Here is a 15575-nt window from a genome sequence, read left to right as displayed (position 1 = left end):
AGCACCACATAAAAATAAATAAAGGTCCACCAACAACTAATAAAATATTAAAAAAAAAATATTGAGAGCTGGGTGCAGTGGTGCACGCCTGTAATCCCAGTGGCTCTGGAGGCTGAGGCAGAGGATTGTGAGTTCAAATCCATCCTCAGCAAAAGTGAGGCTCTAAGCAACTCAGCGAGACCCTGTCTCTAAATACAATACAAAATAGGGCTGGGGATGTGGCTCAGTGGTCGAGTGCCCCTGAGTTCAATCTCCAGTACCCCCCCCCAAAAAAAATATTGAGACAGGTAGATACAATCAAATTAAATGAAACTGCATTTGGACATCAGATTACTTACATTTACTATCTTTGCAAATAAACATAAAGTTATGTTGTACACTGTAGCATCTTTAAATAACATTCTTTGGGAGCTGTGGACACAGTTCAGTGGTAGAGTGCTTGTCTAGAAAGCACGAGGCCCTGGGTTCAATTCCCGGCACCGCAAAAAAAAAAAAAAAAAAAAAATCCCTTGGAATAATTAGCAAACTATTATTTTTTGTGGTAAGGATGTTGAAATTTAATCTTTTGGCAGTTTTAATTCATTAACTATAGTCTATCTCAAAAAAGTAATTCCTCCTTTCTACCTGACACTTTGTAGCTTTTGACCAATATTTCCTCCTTCTCCCAGCCCCCAGACTCTGGAAACCAGAGCCTTTAGTGTGCTGTCAATATAGGTATGTCTACTCTCTGCTTGTGTAAGTTTAACTGTTTTAGATTCCACATATAAGTGAGATCATGGGCTGTTTGTCTATCTGTGCTTGACTTATTTCACTTAGCATGATGCCTTCCAGGTTCATCCTCTATCACAAATAGCAGGATTTTATTCTCTTTACTGACTCAGCAGTTTTCCATTACATGTATTTTCTTCACTGCTGGAGGGATGTGTAGGTTGTTCCTCTTTCTTGCCCATTGTGAATAGTGCTACTGTGAGTGTAGGGGAAGATGTCTCTCTGACATACTGATTTCATTTCCTTTAGATATATATTCAGTCATGGAATCGTTAGATCATACAATAGTCTGATTTTTTAAATTGTTTGAGAAAACTCATATAGTTTCCCATAATGGCAATCCTAATTTACTTTCCCACCAATAGTACCGAAGGGTTCCCTTTTCTGTTCCCCCCAATACTGGTTATCTTTTGTCTTCTTGATGACATCCATCTAACAGGTATGAGATGACATATCATTGTGGTTTTAATTTGCATTTTCCTGAAGGTTACTGATGTTAAATGTCTTTTCATGTATGCAGTGAGCTACATGTTCAAAGAGAGACCCTTTCTTTGTGTGTGTGGTATGTGTGTGTGTGTGTGTGTGTGTGTGTGCTGATAGACCCTCTCTTAAAATTGGGAGCCATCTCACCAAAAAGCCAGGAAAAGATAATTTCGGCTTTTCTATAAATTACTGCAAATTCTGAACCTGCTTGGAATGCCTGCCTGTGCCTTGAACTCACCCATGCTGGCTCTTGGACCAGATAGCAGCCCTCTCTGAAACTTTAGTGACGCTTCATAAATCTTGGCCTTCCCTGGCCAGATAATGACCCTCTCTGAGGCTCTAAGGACCTTCATAAATTCTGATGCTGGGGCCAGCAAAAATGTAAACTACCATTAGTGTGATGCTCGTCAGAGTTCTGTTATCTGTAACCCCCCTTTGTGTAACTTTCTGGGCTATAAAGCCGGGCTGCAGGAAAGCTGCTGCTGCTGTCTTGTTCCTGCCGTTTTGGGTGGGAGAGGCAGCCCGGCCGGTCGAAATACTAAGCTTGCTTTAATTTGATTTTAATTGAAGTCAGTGGTCTTTTCTTGCGTCCTGGTCTAACAGTGTGTGTGTATGTGTGTGTGTGAATGAGCACCTTCTGTTCTGTGGTCAACAAGAATGTGTCAGTCTCCTCGAGTTTTGGAATTTTCATAAAGATGGTTTTATTTGTGCACTTTCTTTAAGGGGGAATGAAGCCTGAGATCTCCTGTGTTGATTACTCATCATCAGCATATTGATTGACTTAAAAGTGATGACTCCTTGTGCTATGACACGTGTGTATTCCAAATGCTCTATTGGCATGTTTCATACCCAACCTTTAAGATATAGCCCTTATGCCTTAATTTTGAAGGTTCCGAGTTAATCACAGACCTTCACTTATATTTCTCTTCTAACATAAAGTAGGCATGACTGATTAATGTTAGAATTTTTTCTTAGTTTTCTAGGACACGGATTTTTCTAAATGTGGTGAGATAACTACAAATTAGCTGCTCATTTTTAAATGGAGAAATTATTACATCTTTGAGCATGAAAAATGATTTTACATTTTTACCACTGGCAATAATTATGACTACCTGACTGTTCATCATAGCCTAAAATTTGTAATATAGTTATATGTGTCTTGACATTTTGATAGAGTAGTAGTCTGTTCTAAAAAGCCTACCCCCAAAATGGCATTAATTGTTTAGAAAGTTTGTAGTAAAGTCATCTTTAGAAAACTTTTAGTTTCTCAAAGTGGTACTTCTATAACTTACAGAAGAAATCAATTTTGGCTGCCTTAAATGTGAGTGTGAGGAGTGTGTGTGTGTGTGTGTGTGTGTGTGAGAGAGAGAGAGAGAGAGAGAGAGAGAGAGATTTATATTGTGCTTGTGTGTGTGAGTGTGTGTGTGTGTGTATGTGTGTATGTGTGTATGTACAGCTTTTGAATGTCTGAGTGTATAATCACATGTTAAGTTTGACTTTGGGAGAAGCATCCATTTGCAAATAAACAAGCACTCATATAAAACATAACAATCCCAATTTATGAAGGCATGCTTAAGAAAACTAATTTATGTAACTCCCCCCCCTACTTTTTTAGTACTGGGATTGAACCCAGGGGTGCTTTACCACTAAGCCACATCCCCTAGCCCTTTTTATTTTTTATTTTGAGACAGAGTCTCACTAAGTTGCTGAGGCTGGCCTTGAACTTGTAGTCATCGTGGCTTAGCCTCCTGAGTATCTGGGATTACAAGCAAGCACTTACCACTCCTAGCATGACCACTTCTCAAATGTACCTTCCTTCCTTTGCTTCTTTTTGAGATTAAACTTTACCTCCCACCAGAAACCATAACAAATTGCTTGATCTAGTAGTACCATGTCCTGAGCCATTCTTTTCTCTCCAGGAGGCAATTTCTAAAAGGGAAAGAATCCTGCCTCTTCATCCCTTGTTTTATATCTACTTTCTGTTAAATTGTACCTAATAGATGCTTAAGAAAATGTTAAATGAATTAATATTTATCTTTCACAGATGAAGTTTAGAAAGTAGTACGCCAGCCCAGAGGTTCCTAAACCTAGATGGAGATCAGAAATCACCTAAGAAGCTTTTAGAAATCTCAGTCTTTAATCAAAATGCTATTTAAAATTAAGAAATGTAAATATAGCACCACTCTGCATAAAACTGGTCCATTTATTTTTTGTTTCTATGGGATGAAGTCCAAGGTCCTTATACAGTTGAATAGGACCATTTGTAGTCTGGCCCCAGCCTACCTTGCCAACACTGAACTTCTCTTAGTGCGTCATCCTTGTTTATTCTATTCCTTTGTATATGCTATTTAATTGACCTAGACTATTCTTTCCATTTTTTTTAGGTTAAATTCCTTTTATTTCTTTTTAGACATAAGTGTAGTTTCATCACTTCCAGGAGCCTTTCTTGAATTTCCCAGGCTTAGAATGTAGCATGAAATGTGTCATATATTAAGAAATTAAAGGCAAGGATCATTACTTATCCAGTTGTGGTATTAGTTAAGGGTTATTTGTGAGAGTCATTTTATTTTCTAATGAGAAGCTAGTGGTATTGAGTAAGGTGAAGGTCAAACTTGAACTACTGGGCTTAAGGACTTTGCTGTCCTAGCTTTCTGCTGACTGTCCCAAGAACAAGTTGAAGCTTTCAAGGGATTTTTTAAACATTTCTCTATGACCTTTATGTTGGTCATTGGCCTATTCTCAGACACAGCATCATGGTGCATCTTCAGAGGAGCAAAATGAGGTCTTTGGGGAGGGGGCTGGGGCTGTAGATTAGTGGTAGAGCACTTATCTAGCATGCCTTAGTCCCTGGGTTCCATTCCTAGGACTGAAATAAACGAGAGGAGTCTTTGCATGGCCCTAACTAGCTGTGGCTTTGGCGTGATGCAGCTCACATGGTCTGTGCCATTCCCTGTGGGGTAGCATGGGGTGAGGCCAGCTTTCCCTGAAACAAACCGGGTTTGAATTACAGTTCTCATGTCCCCCATCTCTGCACTGTTGGGCAAGCTATTGTACACCTCCAGGCTTCTGTTTGATCATCCGTCAAATTAGAATAACGAGTCTGTAACTGTCCTTCCTGTGTATAACGGACTTGGTTTTAGCCTCCAAATTCTCCAGTTTACATCTCCTTCTGGGAAGGCATTTTTTCTCTCTCTCCAACAAAGCTAGTTTGGTAAAGGATTGATGACAGAAAATTCCATGGCTTGAAAACCCAGGAGGATTCCCTGGGATTGGAGTATGATATTCATTGCAGTGATTTGAAAATGCTTCCAAGCAAGTTAGTTATGGCAGAGGAACGAGAGTGTACACCCCTTGCTAAACTTGAATATGGCCTAAAGCATTGGCTGTGAGCCTGAACCTTCTCCAGATTTCTTATTATTTTCAAAAATATGGTTTAAAAAGTCTATCCCATAATAAATCTATTTTTATTTTATATAACAATGTTTTTCCACTCCAAACCTTCAAGTTAATGTGACAATCTAGTAAGATTCTGCATGTTTATATTTGAGGGTCATGTCCAAGCATACAGGTTTGCCTTAGTTATCATTAGGGAGGTGATGTGAGTTAAAAGGGCTCTGTGGGGTTACCTGGAGCTGGATTTGGGCAAGTTGTGTATATTTACAAAGCATGCTATGTTTTTCCTCACTTATCCATTTATCACTTCATCTGAGCATTTAAATAGCTCTCTTACCCATAATAAGGGAAGAAAGAGACATATCATTATGTTTATTTGTGTTCTTCTTTTAAATTTAAATTTTTTATTTTTATTTTTGGTACCTGGGATTGAACCAGAAGTTTTTTGGTTTGATGTCATCTCACTTGTGTAGTTTTGCTTTTGTTTCCTATGCTTTCTGGGTCTGGTCCCTTTTGATGTCTGGAGTATTTGTATTCTTATGTGGAGGATGCTTCATGTTCTGTCAAGTTTGGTTCTCAATTTGGCTGTATGATCTGAAAAATCAGCATGAGTCTTTACTTCTTTGAGGTTAGGATTTCAATTGAGCTGAAGACTTGCACTGGCTATGGCAGAGTATATTTGGGGGAATTTTCCCAATTCATCCCCCTGTCTGTCCCCCATATGTACATTGCTAATACTTTTCAGGATAGAGAAGTTTCTAGATGCTATTTTGAGTCAAGGTGCTAAAACATAATGGTTGACATTCACCACACAAAGACGTTCTGCTGATTTGCCCATAAAGCAAAGGTCAAGTGCCAGTCGTGATGTGCCTTAGACAAAATGTATAAAATGTACCTAAAGTAAAATGCAAGAAAGCAAATGATCAATTCCATTTTCCCAAGGGCAAGGCAAAGTAGCTTCCAGAGACTGCAGATAACACATTCCTTTGCGAGTAGCCATTTCTCTAATAGTGGTACTAAAGTCTCCACATGTGGGTGAAGGTCCAGGATGCAAAGCTAAGAAAGAAAAGCATTAGACAGAGTTTTTTAAATTCCAGGGATACAGGATTTCTTTCTTGGAAACTCCCCTCTGAGTTAGCATGAAGCAAGTGACTTCTGGGCTCTGGCATTGGCTCTGCAAGGTTCTGCATATTCAGTGTCACGTGGTCATAATGCAGCCCATGGAAACAGGTGTGCCAGTCTCTATATGGTAACCAGCCATCTGTTAGGATCATTTTTGGAGACATCGTGAGGAGGAAGCTGTCTGATGGCTGATCATCTTGCTGGTTGGAGTGCTTTGTTTCTGCTCTTTGACTGCGTCTGAGGGACTCTCAGTTGTGCTGGGCCAACTCTGCCATGGAGATGTCTGTTTGCTCTATTACCTCTTTGTGGTGTGTCAGGATACTTGAGGACTGCAAAACCTCTGTGGATTCCCATGTGAACTTTTCAAATGTGGCCTCCTTACAAATATGCTGTCAACCCCATAAATCTAGTGTTAGGAGGGAGGATTGACAAATGCATAAAACGTGTCCCTATAGACTTAGAGTCCTCACTTCCTTGCCTAAATGTTGTCCAAAGATTGACCTTCCCAGGAATTGCCAATAGACACAAAAAAACAAGGAGTGTGGAAAATTCTGTGTTAGGCATGATGTCTACATCCTCTTGGCATGGGTGTCAGATCTGAAGCCAGACCCAACTGTTTGCTAGTCTAAATAAACTTCACAACTTCACAAGATGATATTTTCTGTATGATTTGTAAGAAGTACTCTGTGTAAAGTGTACCTGTGTGCATGTACACACATACACAAAGAGGTTTATTTGTAAAAAACTAAAGCAATTTCATCTTATATTCAGGGTTTTGTCTTCTTCCCCCCATTTCCCTTCTTTGTTCAACTAGTGTCCAAGCACTACTTAGAACTTGGGGATAAAGATTGTTCTAGTTTGGATAATGAACGGCCCCCAAAGGCCTGTGTGTTGAAGGCTTGGTCCTCAGACACGATGCTATTGGGAGGTGGAGGAAGTTAGGCCATTGGGAGTCCTTGAAGGATCTAGGCTACAAGATCCCAGTCCTTTTCTGTCTTTTTTTTATTCCCATGAGGTGAGCTGCTGCTTCTGCTTCACTGCAGACCCCAAAGCAGCTGGGCCAACTGATCATGGACCGAGACCTACTAAACTGCAAGCTGCAGTAAAACTTTCCTTTTTTTAAGTTGTGTTATGTGACATATTATGAGTGTGTTGGACTTTGAAAAAATAACAAACTCGTAGATTATTTTTAATGAAGAACAATAATAAACCTTTACCTCTTTTCCTCTGCTATGATTTAAATGTGTTTCCCAAAATTTGTGTGTTGGAAACTGCATCTGTTGGTTAGTAGATTAGGGGACTAATGAGTTACTGAGAGTGGTTTTGCTATAAAAGTAAGGGGTCTCTGAATTTCTTACTTTGTTTCAACCTGTGATGCTCTGTGCTACCTCAGGACTCAGCAAGAAGAACCTCATCAGATGCAGCTGCCTGATCCTGAACTTCCCAGGCTCTGGAACTGTGAGCCCAAATAAAACTGCACTTTAGAAATTATTCACTCTGTGTTATTCAGTTAAAGCAAAAGAAAATGGTCTCTGACACCCTCTATGTAGATCATTGACATCTGTACTACAGGTCAAAAAAGGAGGTCACGTCATGGCACTTGGCTTGTTTTCTTTCTTTTTTGTGTCTTTTCATCTGCTTAGTCTTCTTCCAGATCACCAGCCAAACTGTTTGCAACATTGGTGAAGCATGGTATGAGTTTGCTGCTGGTGTTATTAAGTGAGAAGGATTTCAGATCCAATCTGGATGTCTGCTTAGTCTTATTGTTAGCTGTCTTCCACTGTCACAGTGGACAAAGTCAGGAGGACACAGAATAGAAACTCATGAAAATGAACACATCAATGAAGTCAAGACTATTCTATTACAAAACATGGATGCAATAAAATTATAGTTCATGAAAAATGAGGCCAATGTGTAAATCCAGGAGGAAAATATAATGCACACTATTAATATGCAAAACAGACTTCTAAGAGCTAACTGACATTTCGGACTACTGTTGAGATGCTGGAAAATCAGGAAAATATTGACTACTCATTTGCTGAAGGGACGAGACAGACCTTCAGGAAAGAAAAGAAACATACTGAGTAAAAATGTCATGGTTTGGATGTGAGGTGTCTCCCAGAAGCTCTTGTGATAATGCAGGTCTTCAAAGGTAAAATGATGTAAATTATGAGCTCTGTAACTTAATCTCTCAATCCTAGGTTGAATGAACAGACTGGGTAGTCTCTGTGGGCTGGTGGGGTGTGGCTGGAGGAGGTGGGTTACTGGGGGTGTGCCCTGGAAGGGTACAGCTTCCCTGCTGCTCTTCTCCCTTTTTCGTTTTGTTCCTGGCCCTGCCATGAGCTAGGCAGCTTTCTTCTGTGGGGCCCATCCCCCATGATGCTTCACCTCACTGAGGCGCAAGGCAGTGACTTGGCCAACTGACCATGGACTGAAACCTCTGGAACTATTAGCTAAAAAAAAACCCAAACCCAAACCAAACAAAACAAAACCCAACAACTAGGGGCAAAAAACCCCCCAACTTTCTCTCCTTGAAGTTGTTCTTATTGTGTATTTTGGTCAAAGCAGTGCAAAGCTGAGTAACAAAAAACAGAACCAAAGAATGGCTTGCATTCTTTTAATTACAAGAAAGATGACAGCCAAGAGCAGAAGAGGAATCTGAACAGATCAATTTCAAGGTCTTGTTTAAAGCTTCACCGTTCCATAGTTCCTTCTCAGTTGCTTTAGCACTAGTTCTCCCTCTTGATGTTACTAGCATTAAAATGAGAAAACTGCATGCAAATAAAGTAAACAACAATTGTTGGTGGAGTGGCACATTTATTGAATTCTTCATTGAGGAAAATTCTGGAAAGGAATTAGGGATGATATGTGCTGCAAGAAAAAAAATGTGTCATGAAGTAGGGTGGGAGTGGACTTAAGGAGTCAACTTGAGCCTGTATTCCTGAGAGGATTTCTAGAAACTTATTTCACCATTGGTCTTTCTGATTTGGGTAGAACCAGTGTTAGGTAAAATTTAGGCAGTTACAAATCCACATTGTGTCATAGTCTACTCTGACATCAGTGCTTGGCAAGACCCCAGAGATGGAGGAACTTAGTTGCTAGCTGTCCAGTTTGTTGTTTGGATTGTTCTCCATGCTTATCATTACCCTAGGCTAGGCCACTAGGCAGGGGAGTAGGAAATAGAACAGCAAATCTGTACTTTTATCTTTCAATTGATATTTACACAAGACTATTTCAGAAGACTGCTGCTATTTCAGGTAACAGCAGAGATATGTGTACCTGGATCCAACTGGAATAAAAAGGAAAAAAATATATATCTAAACCAAGTGTATCATAGCATAGAAAAATGCCTGTAAATATCCCAGATATACCCCATGATGTTAGAGCAATCAGAGCCATCATAGGTACAGATTCTGATTCGTAGGAAGCCACAATCAAATGATTACATATACTTATGAATCATATTGCATGACAGTGAACAGTGGGGCTTTTCCTCTGTCTTTTTAGCATTTATTTTAGCAAGGGATGAAAAACCCATCTATATACAATGGTGATTATCAGTTTGGGGGAGAAAACTTAATTTCCAAATAGGAAGTTTAAAGAAAAAGCAAGCTGTTCAGATTAAAATGGGATGTGATATCTTAATTTTCAAATGTAGTTTGTATGAGATTGGCCTTTAAAATCCTAGCATAGGAATGTTGTGATATGGTGGTCCAGCCCAGAGAAAGCATTAGATATTTGGAATTAATTGTATTCTTAAATTTCCCCAGACTTGGGTAAAGTTCAGCTTTAAGTCTGAATGTATGTATCCCAGTAGTGCTCAAGAATGGGGTGGAGACAGCAAAGTTATTGCCATGATGAAGTCTGTTCTTTGTTTCCAAGTTTATTCTTAGACAAATAAGAACAGTACCTGGGCTAAGTTATTGCAGCCCCATAACATCACTTAACCTTAAGGAAAATAATCTGATTATTTAATAATATTTAGTTAGACTAAAACTTCTTTTTCTTTTTACCTTTATTATAATTAGTTATACATGACAGCAGAATTCATTTCAATTCATTGTATATGAATGGAGCATTACTTTTCATTTCTCTGGTTGTACACCATGTAGAGTCATACCATTCATGCAATCATATATGTACCTAGGGTAATGTTCTTCTCATGGCACCATCTTTCCCACCCCCATGCCCCCTCCCATCCCCTCCGCTCACTCCCCTCTGCCTAATCCAAAGTTCCTCCTTTCTCCCCACCCCACCCCATCATGAATCAGCATCCACATATCAGAGAAAACATTTAGCCTTTGGTTTTTTGGGATTAGCCTATTTCACTTAGCATGATATTCTCCAACTCCATCCATTTATCTGCAAATGCCATGATTATATTCTATTTTGATGCTGAGTAATATTGCATTGTGTATGTATACCACAGTCTCTTTATCCATTCATCTATTGAAGGGCATCTAGGTTGCTTCCACAGTTTAGCTATTGTGAATTGACCTGCTATGAACATTGATGTGACTGTGTTACTATAATATACTGATTTTTAGGTAGAGTCCGAGAAGGGGAATAGCTGGGTCAAATGGTGGTTCCATTCCCAGCTTTCCAAGGAATCTCCATACTGCTTTCCAAATTGGCTGCACCAATTTACAATCCCACTAGCAATGTATGAGTGTACCTCTTTCCCCACATCCTCACGAACACTTATTGTTGCTTGTATTCTTGATAATTGCCATTCTAACTGGAGTGAGATGAAATCTTAGAGACTAAAGCTTCTTGATTGGCTGACAGTGAGTAACCTTCAAAAAATTAAGATGTATGTTGAGAGGTGGAACCTCCCTTGATCAAAAAGTTGTTCAAAGGGGGTATTAGGAAACAGTTTTTTAAGCAATGCTGAATTCCTGTTAAGTCATGCATATATTTAGTTATATTTTCACTTATGTCAGTATTGTCAAGTAAAATCTCAGAAGGAAAGAAATTCACAAGTGTCACATCGACAGGTATCTATTCCTATGTGTGTGTGTGTGTGTGTGTGTGTGTGTGTGTGTGTGTGTAGTTGTAGATGGACATGATATCTTTATTTTATTTATTTATTTTTTATGTGGTGCTGAGGATCAAACCCAGTGCTTTGCATGTGCTAGGCCAGCACTCTACCGCTGAGCCACAACCCCAGCCCCTGTTCCTACTTTTTATTCCAGTTTTGTAGAATGCCAGATAAATTTAATGATGGGGGTGTAATTTGAGAATAATGCCACATGATATGTGGCTCCTGTGTACCTCACTGATTCTGCCCTGTGCTTACATAATTGCACTTTTTAAAAAATATTTTTTAAGTTGTCAATGGATCTTTATTTATTTATATGTGGTGCTGAGAATTGAACCCTGTGCTTCACACAAGCTGGGCAAGTGCTCTACTACTGGCTACGACCCCAGCCCTATAATTACACTTTTATGCTGATTGAATCTCCAAGTTTAATACTTAAGGCGTGCACTTTACTATCTCTTCTGCATATTTTATTACCAAAAAAGTCATACCATGCTAATACAATTTCATATTTCAGAGATCTGACTGTTGAGTTGCTGATGAAGCTACATAACTTATTAGCTTAGCTGTGTGCATAAACAAGCATTTAATCAATAATCAGGTTGCATATTTTAATGAAACCAGTGCAATGACTGTGACAATTAAAAAAACCCATATTGAACAAATTTGTATTCTTAATTTGTTTTAAAGGGCAGGTTAATACTGTCTAGAGTTGGTATTTTCAAAAGAAATAGATATCTGTGAACTTTAAAACAGACAAATATCAGAATTTTCTTTTGTAATATCGGTGAGTTACTTACCCACACCCCAGAAAAGTCTCCAAAAATAAAGACACAGAAGCCCTGTTTACCAGATGGGTAGCAGAATCGTCTCGAAACCTATCCAGCCATGACCATGTGAAACATAGCAGCTGGGGACATTCTAGAAGATGACTGACAGAGACTCAAGTATGCAGATCCTAGGTTTATACTGCTTCATGGTTGGACCATGGCTGATTGGTTTGTAACTATGAGGGTCATTCAGATGACTCAGAAGTAGTTTCTTCACTACATGTGTTGATGCAACCAGTCTTCAAAGTCTTGCCTCAAAAATTGTAGGGTCATTGTTTTACAGAAGGCTTTTAATTCTAGAATCTCATTCAAAGACTCAATTAAATGCTACTGAATGTCAGACATGATTTTAGAGATGGAAAGGGGTGTGGAGATGCTGATCCCTGTCTTCCAGTGTCTTATCCTATAGGACAGGTGATAGAACTCATAATGACAAGCACTTGTGTCATCCAGGGTTCTAGAAAGCAAAGGGAAGAAAAAGTCACTGCAATAAGGATGGAAAGAATTTGAGTGTACCTTGAAGGCTCAAAAGGATGTTGACTTGGAGAGATGGCAATGACAAGTGTCCAGGTAGAGGGAAGAGCATGCACCATTAGAGTGCTCTTTCTTATTTCTTGATGAACAGAATTATTTTCCATTGAAATGAGAAAAAAATATTGTATATTTGATTGTATATTTAGGGATACTTTCATTGATTTTTTTTTTTTACTTTGAAGGAAACTAAGCTGACAGCTCATTGAAAAGGATGGTGACACATTGCTGTTCTCTGGATGGTGCTCTGGGGGCACTTCTGCCAGTCCTGCCTGCTTGGATAACTTCAGCTCAAACTGGCAACCAGGCTTCACCCATGTAAAGAACAGAATAAATGAGGCAGATGTTTTACTGACTTTTGCTCATTTGAATCTGCTCTGTGCAGAAGGGAGATGTTGTTTGCCTCAAATTATTTAAGTACCCGCATTTGTCACTCCTGTAATTCACTTACCACCACCAGATATGCAATTACTTTAACTGCAAGCCACTTACATCTTAGTTCTACTGTCTAAAAATATATCTGCTTTTATTTGAAGAGCTAAGATTGAGATTGTCACTTGGGACCATTCCAAAACTTGGCTAATTGTGCACTTCAAGTAGAGCAATATTTGAATTAATTTTGCTCTTGAATTTGGAGAAAAAAATGTTCACTCATATGATGTTTTTCACTTATCATTATCATTTTACAGTATGTTTTAAGAAGGAGAATTGGGAATTGGTGGGCCTGAAAGGCTGTACAGTGTGTTATGTTGGGCCTTGACTTGCAACTCCATGTTATCTAAATGTGTGCTATCTTGATGACTTTCTCAAGGATTTGATCAACTTCTGTGTCTCTTGCAAGTCTCCTAAACCAGCACTGTGTTGACTTCCCTTTTGTTTGGAGCATTGAGACTTAGAAACCCATACGTATTTCAAGGAATTATGATTTTTTTGTGTGTGTGTACAATATGAGTATGGCCTGAAGAGATTGCAGTTCACCATTCATGACCCAATAGAAAACTTGCAGAAAGCAGTTTATGCACCCAGGAATAATGTTAGCTGACCCTTTGAGACTTAGTTCATATGACGGATGTTAAGAGTTGATTAAAATGAAGACTTTGTAAGAAAGAAGTTGGACAGCATTCATTGTCAAATACTGGAGCTGAGCTTTGAGGGTCACTGGAATCACAGGTCTTGATGACCCAAGAAGGGAGGGCCTGGAATTCTTTGCCATATTGGATTATTCTCCAGGGTCAGTAAGCTGTCATAGGTACCTGCTTTGTTGCTCATCTCACCTGCTGTCCCTGTCTTAATTGCATCTGAGTGTGGGCATATGCACCATCTGTGGTGGCTGGACCCTGTACTCCAGTGCAGAGGCTGAGAATGTGGATCTTTTGTTTTCTTTTCATCTATTTAAAAAAAAAAATTCATTCTAATGAGTTATACATGACAATAGAATGCATTTTGACACATTGTACACAAATGGAGCACGACTTCTCATTCCTGTGGCTGCACATGGTTCAGAGTCACACCAGTAATCATACATGAATATAGGGTAATGAATAATGTCTGTCTCATTCTACTGTCCTTCCCATCCCCACACCTTCTCCCTTCCCCATACCTTCTCCCCTCCCCTCACTCCCCTCTGCCCAATCCAAAGTTCTATTATTCTTTCCTATCCCCCTCCCATTATGGATCAGCATCTGCTTATCAGAGAAAACATTTGGCCTTTGCTTTTGGGGGGGTTTTGCTTATTTTGCTTAGCATTATATTCTCTGGTTTCATTCATTTAGTGGCAAATGCCAAAATTTGATTCTTCTTTAATGCTGAGTAAAATTCCATTGTGTGTATATACCACATTTTTTTATCCATTCCTCCACTGAAGGGCATCTAGGTTGACTCCACAGTTTAGCTATTATGAATTGTGCTGCTATAAACATTGATGTGGCTGTGTCCCTGAACTATGCTGTTTTTAAGTTTTTTGGGTATAGACCGAGGAAAGGGATTGCTGGGTCAAATGGGGGTTCCATTCCCAAATTTTCAAGGACTCTCCTCCATACTGCTTTGAGAATGCAGATCTTAATCCTCTCCCTGCCTTTGTCTGCCATTTGTCGTCTTTCAGCTTCCATGAAACTCTGATGTTCTTTTCTTCTTCAGAGGACCTTCACACATGGTCCTCACTTTTTTTTTTTTAATTTTTAATATTTATTTTTTAGTTTTTGGCGGACACAACATCTTTGTTGGTATGTGGTGCTGAGGATCGAACCCGGGCCGCACGCATGCCAGGTGAGCGCGCTACCGCTTGAGCCACATCCCCAGCCCCATGGTCCTCACTTTTATTTTCTCTCTCCATTCTTTTTTGTCTGGCCAGCTCTTTGCCATCCTGCAGCTCCTACCCTACAGGAAAGGTAGGGACACCTGACATCTGAAAGAGGCCAGGTCTGCTTTCTACGGTTCAGAGGAGCCTTGTCTTCTTTGTAGCCTTGTCTGTGAAAGGTAATGTATCATTGAGGAAGGGACTGTATTAGTCTCTGAACTTGGTGTGTGCAGCTCCAAGCACAGTGGCTTACCTGTAAGGACCCTTCAGCACCCCTTTGTTGAATGAGTAGCACAGATTTAAAAATTGAAAATGCTGCCAGACATGGTTGTGCGTGCCTGTAATCCCAGCAACTTGGGAGGCTGAGGCAGGAGGATCACGAGTTCAAAGCCAGCCTGAGCATAAGCAAGGCCCTAAGCAACTCAGTGAGACCCTGTCTCTAAATAAAATACAAAACAGGGCTGGGGATGTGGCTCAGTGGTTGAGTGCCCCCAAGTTCAATCCCTGGTATCCCCCTCCCCTCAAAAAGTTGAAAACACATGCACACATATGCTTAGATGTCAATCTCTTTGCTTAAAAAATTTTGTCTCACAATTTATTTTCATTGTTTTTCTTTATACTAAGAAAAGGTTAAGAGCTTCGGGGCAAGGGATACAGTTATTTTAATGGAAAATGTATAATCTTAGTTGCTCCAAGACTTGGATTTGAATTGTAACTCTTCTAATTGTCAGTTGAGTCATAGTGAGAAACAAACCTCATCATAGTCCTTTGCTTTCATTTTTCAAATTTCTAAAATGGAAATATATACAGCTGCAATGTCTTCACATTGAGGAGGATGGTACTACCTATGTTGTGGGGTTACAATAGTGGGTCTTTGGGGGATCTTTACATGACTTCCTTCCCACTCCTTTTCTTTCATACTAAAGCATTTTTTTGTGTGTGTGAGACAAGCTACATAAAATTTAGTGTTTTATCTTGACTTTTAAAGGGTGCAAGAAAACATCTAAGGTGTCAGAAAGAATATTTGTGCTTCCTGAGTAGCAGTCTATATACTATGAAAACTTGGAACTGATTTTTTTGAGATTTATCAAATATTAAAATGATGGATCGC

The sequence above is a fragment of the Urocitellus parryii genome, chromosome X (assembly GCF_045843805.1).
Source record: "Urocitellus parryii isolate mUroPar1 chromosome X, mUroPar1.hap1, whole genome shotgun sequence".
NCBI classification, from domain to species: Eukaryota; Metazoa; Chordata; class Mammalia; order Rodentia; family Sciuridae; genus Urocitellus; species Urocitellus parryii.
This window is presented reverse-complemented; position numbering follows the sequence as displayed.